The 13,422-nt window shown below is 45.3% G+C and overlaps 1 long non-coding RNA gene across 1 annotated transcript; it reads right to left on the bottom strand.

The window, feature by feature from the left end:
* Positions 1-6,935: 6,935 nt before the first annotated feature.
* On the bottom strand, positions 6,936-8,268 carry LOC135191211 (uncharacterized). Its single transcript, XR_010308765.1, has 2 exons — positions 8,071-8,268; positions 6,936-7,085 (listed from the first exon to the last, which is right to left on the bottom strand). It is a non-coding gene; the product is annotated as an uncharacterized LOC135191211 (long non-coding RNA).
* Positions 8,269-13,422: the final 5,154 nt, after the last annotated feature.

Here is a 13,422-nt window from a genome sequence, read left to right as displayed (position 1 = left end):
GCACTGTGACATACACTCTTCCAGGCTCTTTTTTTCCTCCCCCCTTTAGCTTGCAAGGAAAGGTTTAGTTTTACAAAATTTGTGTGTGTGTGTGTTATAATTAGTTTTGTTTATGCAAGGTTCTGGAGTCCTTCGGGAGCAAACTGTGGAAGCATTGAGATAATTTGCTTTCTGCGTTTTGCCCTGCTCTCTGATTGAGGTCAGTTCTTGAGCCAGAATCAGTCTCTGGGTACCAGTCACTGAGGTTAGGTTGAGATTCCTCTAAGAAGGGATTATCCTGCATATTATTTGACTACTCTCGCTCCAAGATTGGTACACCAGGATAAATAGGGCAATTAAACTGAGAATGTATCAGTATTCCCCTCCAGCAGAAAAGCAATCTGCAATGCCCAAGCTATCTCTTTGCCCTATTGACACCAAATGCAGGTTGCTATACTCAGAAGAGAACTCTATTCCCCATAAAAATGGCACATGCAAATGGAAATACATTTCTGGAGTCCTTTGATTGCTGAAGATTGGGTTCCCAACACTGAGCATTCAACTACAAACTCAGGAATCCACATGGTCCAATACTATCTTTAGTGGTGCCCTGAAAGTCAATTCAACATCTGGTTAATTTTCAGAGAAGCAGGCTATGGCTAGGCTAAGACATCAAAAAACCCGTGGAATGTCAGGACAAAAAAAAGGAATCCACTGCAGTGCCAAAATATGAATAGAAATGCCTTCAAACTGGCTTGATGGCAAACGTCTTCAGAGCCAGATGCCTTAAATTAATTGCTTTCTCGATTTTTTTTGTGAGGGAAAGAATAACAAATAGCAGCATCCTTTAGCCATGCTTAAGTTAAGATGGTTGATAAAATGAAACCCCAAAATCTCAGGGAAGTTACAGAGCCCTGTTGAGCTAAGTGCTTTCCAAATGTGAAGTATCATCAATATCATCCAAATGAAAACATCATCAACAGACTCCACACACCCCACCCCCCCCTTCTCAAGAGAACAATATTGGAATGTTTCTCAGGTTGTTTTGTTAGTGTTTCCTCTGCTTATTTTGTTGGGTTTGGGTTTTGTTTCATTGGGTTTTTTAGTTCAGTCATTTGTTTGTTCAGGGATGGGCTTTTTTTGCGTTTTATTGTCATGTTTGTCTGATTTTTTCCTTTCACAAAATCATCTTTAAAGTTTCTTTGCATTTTTTCCCCACCACACCCTCTCAATTTTAGCAACAAATTCACCCTGCCTTCAAAATTTTAATGGTTGAGCAGTGAGCAGCATTTGATAAGTGAAAAAAAAAATAAAGAGAGCAACAAATGAGGAGTGAAAAAATAAAAGATAGCAACGAATGAGAAGTACCAAAAGAAGTGGTGTGAGCATAAGCATCTTTTGCAACCTTTGCATGCAGATGCAGGCACACATATAGGCACAAATTGAACTTAAGGGTGTTAAATATCTTCAGGACTTCATAGAATGAAGTGCCTCACACAAAACTGGCAGTTATCATGTATGGTTGATTAGCAAGTGTCAGACTGACAAAGAGAGTGACCAGCAAATATAAATATGCATCCTATAAGACATTAGAAACCTTTATGGAAAGATGCCACTAAGCTAATAGCTCCTTACAGCATTGAAGCTTGATGTTCTACTTCTACATGAGTTTGATTAAAGAATATCAGAGAGAGGGCAATAGGTTCAGCAGACTTTCATCTCTGACCATGAAGAGACAAACACTCTCCAAAGTGTGGCTGAGCAGTCGTAGCACCCAGCTACGAGTTGCTTCGAGAGGGATTGTTTTTGACATCAGAGCCCCCAGAAATGTGGCAGAGAACTATTTTCCTTTAACATGCTTACAGCTAAGGCATTGGCTTCCATTCAACTAATAGAAATGTTGGTGCTTGGAGCCTGCATGCCTCACATTCTTGCAGTAACACAATTCTGTATTAAAATCTATTCCAGTTGCTTGGTTTACAATTAATAAACTGTGCTGCGTTCCGACTGAGATTATTGGCTCAAACAGACGAAAACAAAAAAGAACATTCATTTTTAAGCAGGAAGAAAGAGAAAGTGAGAGCAAGCCTGCTGTTGTCCCTATCTAATATGAGAAGCTTTAGCCCTTAGAAAAGTTGCCTGCCTCCAAAATGTGACAGTTTTATTTCAGAAGGCGCCGCCGCCCTCGGAATTGGTTGCAACTTGTGGACAAACTGGTGGCTGATTTGCTGTCCAACATTCCAGGGATTTTGTAATATGTCAATGCATCCTGTTAATGCAAGGTTTTGGTTGGGGTTTTTTTTGGGGGGGGTGAGGGAGGGGGAGAAGAAGAAGAGAAAGCAAAAGCTCCCTTCCTTTTTAAGTATGAGTAATCTATCCAAATCCTACTGAGACACACAAAGGCACGGCGGCAATTTTCCCTTTCATAAAATGCGGACTTGCTTTAAATACTTCCTCCCTACATTTTCAAAGCAGAGTTGTATGAAATGAAGGGGAAATGACACCCTTACCCATTGAAAAGGAGATTATGTAAAACTGGCTGGAGAAGCCAGCCGTGTTAATGCAAATACAAGTATGATCTTATTCATAAGTTGCTATTGTGCTAGAGGAACCTGCACGTCCTGGATGCGCCTGCCTAAAACTCCGTGCGAGCAGCAAAAGTGCTTCTGCAGGATGTGTTGCTCTGGTTTGCAAATAAATATGATACCCAAAAGATCACTTTAAAGGAGTGAAGGGCTTGATCTTCCATTGTGCTGAACACTCGATTCCACTTGAAGTTAATGAGAGCAGTCAGCAGCCTTGACAATAAGACACGACAAGGATTTTGTGCGGCCAAAGGTGCTGGAGACACTTTGCGAGGAGCCAAACCTCAGCTCCTTTTTCCATTCATGGCCTAAGGTTTCTTTCTGTCAATGACAACCACCTGTTGTTTCCAAAGTAGCAACTGGGGACAGTCTGTACCTAACCATTATTTTATTAAGTTATTCTCCTATTCCTCCTTTGCTGATTTCATTAGACATAGAATCATAGAATCAGTCAGAGTTGGAAGGGACCACAAGGAGCAGCAAGTTCCAAGTCCCCCTGCCATGGGCAGGGACACCCTACCCTAGAGCAGCCTGCCCACAGCCTCATCCAGCCTGGCCTTAAACACCTCCAGGGATGAGGCCTCAACACCTCCTTGGGCAACCCATTCCAGCCTCTCACCACTCATGCTGAACAACTTCCTCCTCAAGTCCAGTCTGAACCTACCCTCCCATTGGCCCTCATTCTGCCAACTACTTGAATGCATTCCTTCAGCTGGACAAACACAAGCAGGTTATTGAACATGTTGGAAGGGGATGGTAGTCTCAGTGTGTGCTGCACTGGTGCCTTACGTCCCATTGGTTTAATTTCAAAGGAGATTGGTTTAGATCCTGGGCCTGAAACTGTAGGATCAAAGAACAAGTTCACTCCAGAGCGTGTTTGAGCTCCAGACCAGGTGATGTCTCAGAGGAAAACAGATCAGAAAGAACTAAGATTGCAAAACTCTGAAGTCAAATCAAAACTCAGCTCACAATATAGAGCCAAGATGAGAAAAAAGAAAGTGGGGAGGTAGAGAATCACAGAATTTCAGGGGCTGGAAGGGACCTTGAAAGATTATCTAGTACAACTCCCCTGCCAGAGCAGGATCACCTAGACCAGATCACACAGGAACACTTCCAGGTGGGTTTTGAATATCTCCAGAGAGGGAGACTCCACAATTCCCCTGGGCAGCCTGTGCCAGGGCTCTGCCACCCTCACAGGTTAAAACAATGGCATTTTGCTCCTTTGTTCTCAAATTGTTGAGGTCTTAAAATGCAAGTTTTCTTGAAAGAGTTTTTCTTGCAAGAGGCAGTTAGAGGAATTTATCCTTTTGCTAGCAAGAATGAATTTTGAATGTATCCGAATATGCTGCATGTGAAATAAAGGAGAAGTGATGCCCTCAGCCACTGAAAAGGAGATTATGCATAACATGATTGGAGAAGCCAGCAGCATTAGTGCAAACAGACCTGTAATCTTATTCCTACGTCGCTTCGTGCTGGGATTACATCTCACAGCATTTTATGCTTGTATGTGAATAAGCAAAGCCAATCTTGGTACAGTTTTAAAAGTAACTCTGCAGGTTGAGCCTCTGTCTCCTGTCCACCACTTTTTGTTCTGCCTGACTTTCCATGGAAACTCTTTGGCAGTGCGAGGAAGCCCAAGGCCTTGGGTATGTGTATTTAACTTTGGATCGGTAAAGGAGGTCTAATTAATCTTCATTATGTGGAGTCTTTTGAAATAGAGGCCTATATTGAGTGCCCTTCCTGTTCAGCTCTGGTCCAGATGAGTTTTGGCTCACTCTGTAGGACCCTGGGGTCTTATGTGAAAGGCTGTGCAGCATTCGACGAGGAAATGATTGTAGTCTTCCTACCCTTTTTACTTACACATATGACAGCTGTTCCCAGTCAAAACTCTCTTTTGTGTGCTAGCTGAAGCTAGGTTAATGGCCAGCTTAAACCAAAAAGCCTCTGCTCATTTTTAGGAATCAGTCATTCTTCAATGGAGGGAGCTTGGGTTCCCCCAAAACATATTTTTCTGCAAAGGAAGAACTCTCTTTTGTGTGCTAGTTGAAGCTAGGTTAATGGTCAGCTCAAACCAAAGAGCCTCTGCTAGGTTTTAGGAATCAGTAATTCTTCTATGGAGAGAGGTTTGCTTCCCCCCAAACCATAACTTTTCTGCCAAAACCCCCATTTTTTTCCCTGCCAATCTCCCCCGATATTTGTCTGCCAAAAAACTTCTCCTTCAAAGGAGGAACTCTCTTTTGTGTGCTAGCTGAAGCTAGGTTAATGGCCAGCTTACACCAAAAAGCCTCTGCTAATTATAGGAATCAGTCATTCTTCAATGGAGGGAGCTTGGGTTCCCCCAAAACATATTTTTCTGCAAAGGAAGAACTCTCTTTTGTGTGCTAGTTGAAGCCAGGTTAATGGTCAGCTCAAACCAAAGAGCCTCTGCTAGGTTTTAGGAATCAGTAATTCTTCTATGGAGAGAGGTTTGGTTCCCCCCCAAACCATAACTTTTCTGCCAAACCCCCATTTTTTTCCCTGCCAATGTCCCCCCATATTTTGTCTGCCAAAACAACACCCAATATTTTGTCTGCCAAAAAAATTCTCCTTCAAAGGAGGAACTCTCTTTTGTGTGCTAGTTGAAGCTAGGTTAATAGCCAGCTTAAACCAAAAAGCCTCTGCTAATTTTTGGGAATCAGTAATACTTCAATGGATAATATCAGGCCCTTTAATAGAAAAAATTACCCATTTAAAATTCCTGGAGGGTTGTGCTTTGCTATCTGTTTGCTTTTGTTTTAAGGAATATATGATCTGCTTTAGGTGATCCTGCTCTGGCAAGGGGGGGTTGGGCTTCATAATCTTCAGAGGTCCCTTCCAGCAGAACCATAGGATTTCTTAGATTGGAAAGCCCTTCAAGCTCAAGTCCAATCATTAGTCTCACACTGACAAGTCCCTGACTAACCCAAATCCCTCAGCACAACATCTAATCACTATGAATTGCTGTGGTTGGAAAGGACCACCAGGATCAGCCAGCCCAACCTTCATCCCAGCAGCCTTCATCACCAGACCATAGCCTCAAGCACCACATCCACTCTCCTTTTAAACACCTCCAGGGATGGCAACTCCACCACCTCCCTGGGCAGCCTGTTCTGTGATTCTATCAATGTCTTTCAAGAGAGAAAAGCATTAACAGGAATTTACTTTTTTGAGTTATAACATCATGAATCTGAGTGGACTTTAAAATTATGGTCTAAGACACAGTTTTTCAAGCTGAAAATAACCCAAAGAGTTCTAAGGTACAAAAAAAGCTGGGGAGGGACTTTTCAGGCTGTCAGGGAGTGGCAGGACTGGGGGGAATGGAGCAAAGCTGGAGGTGAGAAGGAAGTTGTTGAGCAGGAGAGTGGTGAGAGGCTGGAATGGGTTTCCCAGGGAGGTGGTTGAAGCCTCATCCCTGGAGGTGTTTAAGGCCAGGCTGGATGAGGCTGTGTGCAGCCTGCTCTAAGGTAGGGTGTCCCTGTGCATGGCAGGGGAGTTGGAACTTGCTGCTCCTTGTGGTCCCTTCCAACCCTGGCTGATTCTATGAATTCTGATTTCCAAGTGTTCAATTCTTAGCATTTTAGATCAATTTCCATCGGGTACAAGCACATGAGATCACTGTCCACAAGCCTTAGACACAGGGTCACACTTCCATGCATTTATCTAACACTCAGACTAAGTTCACAGACATCCAACACCCCAAAAACAGCTGATGTAGGGAGAAGCTTACTAAATTTAGGGACTGGCTCTTTTTTATTTACTATTTTGACATAACTAGGGGGGAAAAAAGTTAACTTCTCTCCTCCTCCCACCCAGTTTATTCTTTAATCTATCAAAAGAATTATTAAATCTTTTAAGAGATCAAACACTCAGATTCTTCACAAAGGTTGTCAGAATGAATTCATTTGCAGAGCTTTCATCCCTTCTTCCCCACTGTGCTGAAATAATGTTGACTGTTTTTTTGCTGTCTCTCTTGCTTGCTGTAAAGATCCAGTTGCAAAGGTTGTGGCAAGGACTTAATCTCCCACCTGACACTAATATATTCTAGACCCTAAACTCACAGGTGTTGATCCTTTCCTGCTGCTATGTTGTCCATGAAGGATCTCAGAAAAGAAGTGTTTCAAATGGTGGTTTATGAAAAAGGAATGGTAGCTGTGAGGGTGATCCCCCAAATTCCCCTTCTCTAAGAGTGCTACTACTGTTTTAAGAGGGTTTTTTTTTGTTGTTGTCTGGGAGTCCAACTAGTCCCAACCAACACAACATAGAGCACCACATTGCTTTGGCTTAATTAGATCTTTGTACACACAAAAACACACCATGGAGTGTACACACAAAAACACACACACAGGCAGAGACTCAAATGACAAAACACATCAATTACTCAAGTTTCTTACAGGGCCAGAGAGTCTTTCCCCTCAGAACTTAGGAGGCAAAGAGAGGATGTGCATTTCCTTAAGGACTGGTCATCTTCAAGTGAGAGGGACTTTCCAACCAATTACTGACTTGCTATGAAATTGAAGAAGGAGAATCTTGGTTTTCAAAACTCTTCCCCAGTTTTGCCACATGTCAGAACAGCAAACTTTTTCCTCAACTAATTGTTTTGCCTTTTAATGGGCTGTGGAGTTTCAGCAGGAGCAAAGGCAGGCTGGCTGCACACCCAGCTTGCCAGGTCTACTGCCCAGTGTATCACATTACCCCCAAGATATTGCATCTGTGCTAGGATTAAGAGCAGCCAGGATGATCAGAGTGAGAGGAGCAGAGGAGGAATGCAGGAGAGTGTGATGCTAGTGATAAAGGAGAGGTACAGATTGTTTAGTCTCTCACATCATAAATCTATCTCTTACTGATTACAAAATGCAATTTTTAAAGGACTCAAAGAAAGGATAATTCTGTTTTGAAAACCCTGCTCTTTGATCTGAGAGCATCAAACTCCTTTTCAAGCTGAGTCCTAACCTTCTTGTATGACATAGAGAACTATCTTGAGACCACATCTGGGACCACAGTTTTATCTGGAATAAGGGAAGATGCAGATAAAGCCACATAATGTAATGGTGAATCTATAGAACAATGCCATTTAAAAAATGGCCTTTTAATTTTCATAGACAACTGCCACCAGTCCTGCTCTGGCAGTCAGCTCCCCAGTTGGAAAGAGAAAGAAACAGCCACTATAGATGTCTGCAATTAGCTCATAGCTGAACCTATGCTCTAGCAGTTACTTTATCACCCAAAGGCTCCTCCACAGAATCATAGAATCAAGCAGGTTAGAAGAGACCCCCCCAAGCTCATCCAGTCCCACCTAGCACTCAGCCCTGCCCAGGCACTAGACCATGGCACTAAGTGCCTCATCCAGGCTTTCTGCAAACACCTTCAGGGACGGTGAGAAAGAGAATCAGGAAAAGAAGACACAGATTCAAAGAAACAGCCAAACCGGTGCTAATGCCAGAACAAACAGATGAAGTTAAAACTAACTCAGCAAAGGCACAGTACTCACAGGATCCACGACGACTGTTCTCAAGAGCTGAGAAGGAATCCAAGCAGGAGATGGTAGTAGGAGACTCCTCTCTTCGCAGCAAACTTCCCCTTATCGTGAGTGTGGTGCTCACAGGCTGGGGCTGTGAAGGTGACCAAGCACTGGAGCAGACTGCCCAGAGAGGTTGTGGAGTCTCCTTCTCGAAAGATCAAAACGTGCCTGGACATGCTCCCATGTGACCTGCCCCAGGGGGTCCTACTTTGCAGGGGATCAGGCTAGGTGATCAGGCTAGGTGATCTCTGGAGGCCCCTCCCAGCCCCTAGCATTCATTGATTATGTGACACACCTGTGGTCAGCTGCAGTTAGCTGTGCTGGCTGACGCAGCTGCTAACGGTCTGCAGCTCACAGCTAGCTTGGGATTCTGCCCCAGCAAAAGCAGGACAACAGAGGGTTCAGTTCTTTACGTTCAAAAGTCACCCACGGTCTGGTTGTCCTGAGGTGAGACATTTCCACAGTCCCACCACAGAGGATGCTGTAGTGGATCTTACAAGGAGCAACTGAGGGAGCTGGGAGTGGTTAGTGTGAAACAGAGGAGGCTGAGGGCAGACCTCATTGCTGCCTACAGCTACCTGAGGGGACATTGTGCAGAGGCTGCTGCTGGGCTCTTGTCTCAGGGAACTGGAGCCAGAACAAGGGGAATGGCCTCAAGCTGAGGCTGAGGAGGTTTAGGTTGAACATTAGGAAAGAGTTTTTTCTGGAGAGAGTGGTCAGGGACTGGAATGAGCTGCCCAAGGAGGTGGTGGAGTCACCCCCCCCTGGATGTATTTAAGGGTTGCTTGCATGTGATGCTTGGGGCTATAATTCAAGGTGAATCTTGTAGAGTAGGGTTGGACTTGGTGATCCTGAGGGACTTCTTCCAACTTCCTGTGATTCTGTGACACTCATACAATAAGCATACCAAAATGAGAAGACAACAAATGCACATCTCTAAAACCTTGCTGGGAAAAAGAGGACTCCTCCAGGCTAAACAAGAAACCAGGAAACCTTGGATGTTTGGAATGGAGCCCTTTCCTGGCTGCTGGAACTGACACTTGTCCAAGCCCATTGCTTTCCCCAGAGCTCTCAGAGCATTTGAGCAGAACCATGTAACTTCTTTGCCATGTCTTTAGAGCAGAACAGCAAGAGCAGTGTGGCCAGCAGGGCAAGGGAAGCCATCAAGGTGATCAAAGGGCTGCAGCTGCTTTACAAGGACCAGCTGAGAGAGTTGGGGCTCTGCAGTCTGGAGAAGAGAAGGCTTCCAGGAGACCTTGGAGTGGCCTTCCAGGATCTGAAGTGGGCTACAGAAGGGCTGGGGAGGGACTATTGACAAAGTCTTGTAATTGCAGGATGAAGAAGAATGGGTTTAAACTGGCAGAGGGGAGATTCAAACTAGGTGTTAGGAAGAAGTTGTTTCCAGTGAGGGTGGCAAGACACTAGCACAGGTTGCCCAGGGAGGTTGTGGAGCACAGAATCACCCAATGTGATCTTTGATCACATCTTTGATCACATTGGGTGATTCTGTGCTCCACAACCTCCCTGGAGGAGTTCAAGGCCAGGTTGGATGAGACCTTGAGCGACTTATTCTAGTGGGAGATGTCCCTGCCTATGCTGGGGGGTTGGAACTGGCTGAGCTTTGAGGTCCCTTCTGACCTAAACCATTCCATGATTCTAAGGAGCTAAAGAAGGGGATCCAGTCCCCAGAAGTTTTAAGGAAGCAGCATTTCACAGGGCTTTGGCCCATACTTGCAGTTCACTGCAAGCAAAGCCTAACATGTTTTGTTTCAGTTAGTAAAACAAGACATTGCTTCCTGAGAAAGACATCTGGGGAGGGTTTATTAGCAATGAGTGAATCTAACTGTGCCTGCTCAGTAAACCAAAGCACTATGAATTCCAAACCACCCCCAAGTCAGGGTTCAGTGCAGCACTGGCATGAAAAATGTATCATATCTGACCTGTGCATTTAGTGAACCTTCCCACGTGGGGAGATTTTCACCTTTGGAAACACAAATGAGAAACCCTTTGGACAGCTTCTACAGCAGAGCAGGAATTCTGTAGACCTTTCCCCCTACATTATAGGAAGGTCCTGATTTTCCTTTGCAATGGTGACTTGTCTAAGGATTGTTTACACCTTTCATGTAATGCAGTCAAAATCTGGCTGTAAATTTCTAGATGACAGCTTGAAAAAATAACCCTCACAATCCCCTCCCCCCCCCCCCAGAAAAAAAAAAGCATAATCTTGTAGTCTACTAAGCACTTCCAGTTCACAAACAAAGTCCTGCATTATTGGCTTGGCTGTTGCTAAATTTCATGGAACTGTTCCATAAGGGTCTTGATTTCAGGTCTCTGCACCTAGAAATCATTGATTACATCATAACTGCAGGCTCAGTTTTCTGAAAGGTCAATTTGCTTAAGGACTACACAAGAGATGGGCACTGGAGGAATGAGAGCAAGTGTGCTTTGTGCTGTACCTCTGTGGGGAGATGCTCATTTCTGCCTAGATCTTTCTTGGCAACAGAATCACAGAAACATCCAGGCTGGCAAAGCCCCTCAGGATCACCAAGTCCAACCTAGAACCTTACTTTACAAGATTCACTTTAAACCACATCCCCAAGCACCACACCCAAATAACACTTAAACATATCCAGGGTAGGTGACTCCACCACCTCCTTGGGCAGCTCATTCCAGTCCCTGACCACTCTCTCAATGAAAATCTTTTCCCTAATGTCCGAAACCTCCCCAGCCTCAGCTTGAGGCCATTCCCCCTTGTTCTGTCTCTGATTCCCTGTGACAAGAGCCCAGCAGCAGCCTCTGCACAATGTCCCTTCAGGTACTTGTAGACAGCAGTGAGGTCTGCCCTCAGCCTCCTCTTTTTCAAACTAACCATAGAATCAGCCAGGTTGGAAGAGAGCTCCAAGCTCACCCAGCCCTGCCCAACCAACCAGACCATGGCACTAAGTGGCCCAGCCAGGCTTGGCTTCAACACCTCCAGGGATGATGACTCCACCACCTCCCTGGGCAGCCCATTCCAATGCTAATCACTCTTTCTGTGAAGAACTTCTTCCTAACATCCAGCCTAGACCTCCCCTGGCACAGCTTGAGGCTGTGTCCCCTTGTTCTGTCCCTGGGTTCCTGGCAGCAGAACCCAACCCCACCTGGCTACAACCTCCCTTCAGGGAGCTGCAGACAGCAATGAGCTCTGCCCTGAGCCTCCTCTGCTGCAGGCTGCACACCCCCAGCTCCCTCAGCCTCTCCTCACAGGGCTCTGCTCCAGGCCTCTCCCCAGCTTCATCACCCTTCTCTGGACACGTTCCAGTATCTCAACATCTCTCCTCAGCTTCCTCAGTCACTCATAAGATTTATTCTCCAGGCCCTTCCTTAGCTACATTGCCCTCCTCTGGACTCACTCCAGCACCTCTACATCTCTCTCGTATTGCGGTGCCCAAAACTGAACGCAGCACTCGAGGTGTGATGAAGAGAGCTGTTCTGCCCTGGATGGAAGTCAACAGCTCATTCTTATTCCTGGAGACACAGAAACACTTCTTAGGAATCAATCTTTTTTTTTTTTTCTCTCCCAGCAGGTTAGGGAGATAAGGTCTAAGTCAAACTTACTCTGTCAAGTTTACAACAAAGTAGTTTGTGGTCACTAATTCTTTACTGATTTTCCATGGGGGATCATAAATCATCAAGTTGATATTTCAGCTCATGGACAGACCACCACTGACCCAACTTTATAGGCTGATCTTGCTCTCACCTATCACTCTGTTGCCTGAACTCCAGGTCTCTGCTTTCCCTTCCCCAGAGTTGGATGTGCCTATGTTTTGGCTGCTATGGCTTTGTTATTTGCTGCTCCCAGCAGCTGTAGGCAACTATTTCCTCCATACCATCTGCCCATCCTGGATTGCTTTACTGTCTCATGCTGTGCTTTAAAAAAGATCTCACACAAAGCTAGGGGGGATTAGCATATGCAGTTCATTTACCTTTGGAGGACATTGTGGCTCCTAGTTCTGTCCATGCAGGACAATTTTCTGTGCCAATATCCAGAAAGTTTCTGGAGCCATCCTAATATCTACAATCCTTCTTCACCTGCCCATGAGCAACCAGGCTTTTGCTGTCTGAGGTGCTCAGAGGTATCTCAGATCTAATCACTGAGGTGAACTTAATAGGCTGCCACAGACATGAAAGGTCAACAGAATCATAGAATCATAGAACTGACCAGGCTGGCAGAGAGCTCCAAGCTCAGCCAGTCCAACCTAGCACCCAGCCCTGCCCAACCAACCAGACCATGGCACTAAGTGCCTCATCCAGGCTTTTTTAATTTCCTCCAGGGATCAAGCCAAGCCTGGCTGGGGCATTTAGTGCCATGGTCTGGTTGAGTGGCTAGGGCTGGGTGCTAGGTTGGGCTGGCTGAGCTTGGAGGTCTCTTCCAACCTGGTTGATTCTATGAGTTGGAAAGGATCTTAAAGATCATCTACCTCCAATTCCCCTCCCATGGGCAGGGACACCTCCCACTAGCTCTGGTTGCTCAAGGCCTCATCCTGCCTGCCATTGAGCATCACCAGGGAGGTGGCATCCATGACCTCCTTGGGCAACCTGTTCCAGAGTCTCACCACCCTCACTGGAAAGCATTTCTTCCTGATCTCCAGTCTAAATCTCCCCTCCTCAAGCTTCTGTCCATTCCCTCTAGTCCTATAGCTGCAAGCCCTCATCAAAAGCCTGCTGCCAGCTATTTCTTAGGCTTCCTTCAGTTATTGGAAGCAGGTGGACAAAAGACATTGCATTAAAAACTTGCATCACTGTATCCTGTTTTAGGTATACCAGTAAGGATCTTCACAATGTCACACATGCACTTAATACTACCATTGGGTTCTGGAGGAGCTGTAATGTCCTGGAGAGCTGCAGAAGCCAGGAGAATTCTGAGTTCAGCTCCAAATTCACCCCAAACACAGTCACAGACCAGAAAGAGCAGCCATGGGAATGATTTACCTTTCTTAAAGCTAAGCACACACTAAAACACTTCCAGGATTTGAGGCCCTAACCTAAGGCAACTGCAGGCAGACAGCACATTGGATGAGATGCTGTAGAGCTGCCAGGTTAGAATTCCTACCCACTGAAGAGCTGCTTCTAATTTTATTGCATTTATTTAAACTTCCCCACCCCGTTTGCTTCCTCCCTCCTCTTTTTTTCCTGTGTCCTCTAATCCTGGTGCTGTAATGAGGCTGCAGCAGCATGTTGGTGCACTAGATCATGTATGTTGAGATTTGATGTTCCATACATCATCCAGACAGCAGTGCAGTTAACAAAGCGACTGCAGAAGAGGAAAGAAAGGACATCAAA

The sequence above is a fragment of the Pogoniulus pusillus genome, chromosome 38 (assembly GCF_015220805.1).
Source record: "Pogoniulus pusillus isolate bPogPus1 chromosome 38, bPogPus1.pri, whole genome shotgun sequence".
NCBI classification, from domain to species: Eukaryota; Metazoa; Chordata; class Aves; order Piciformes; family Lybiidae; genus Pogoniulus; species Pogoniulus pusillus.
This window is presented reverse-complemented; position numbering and strand designations above follow the sequence as displayed.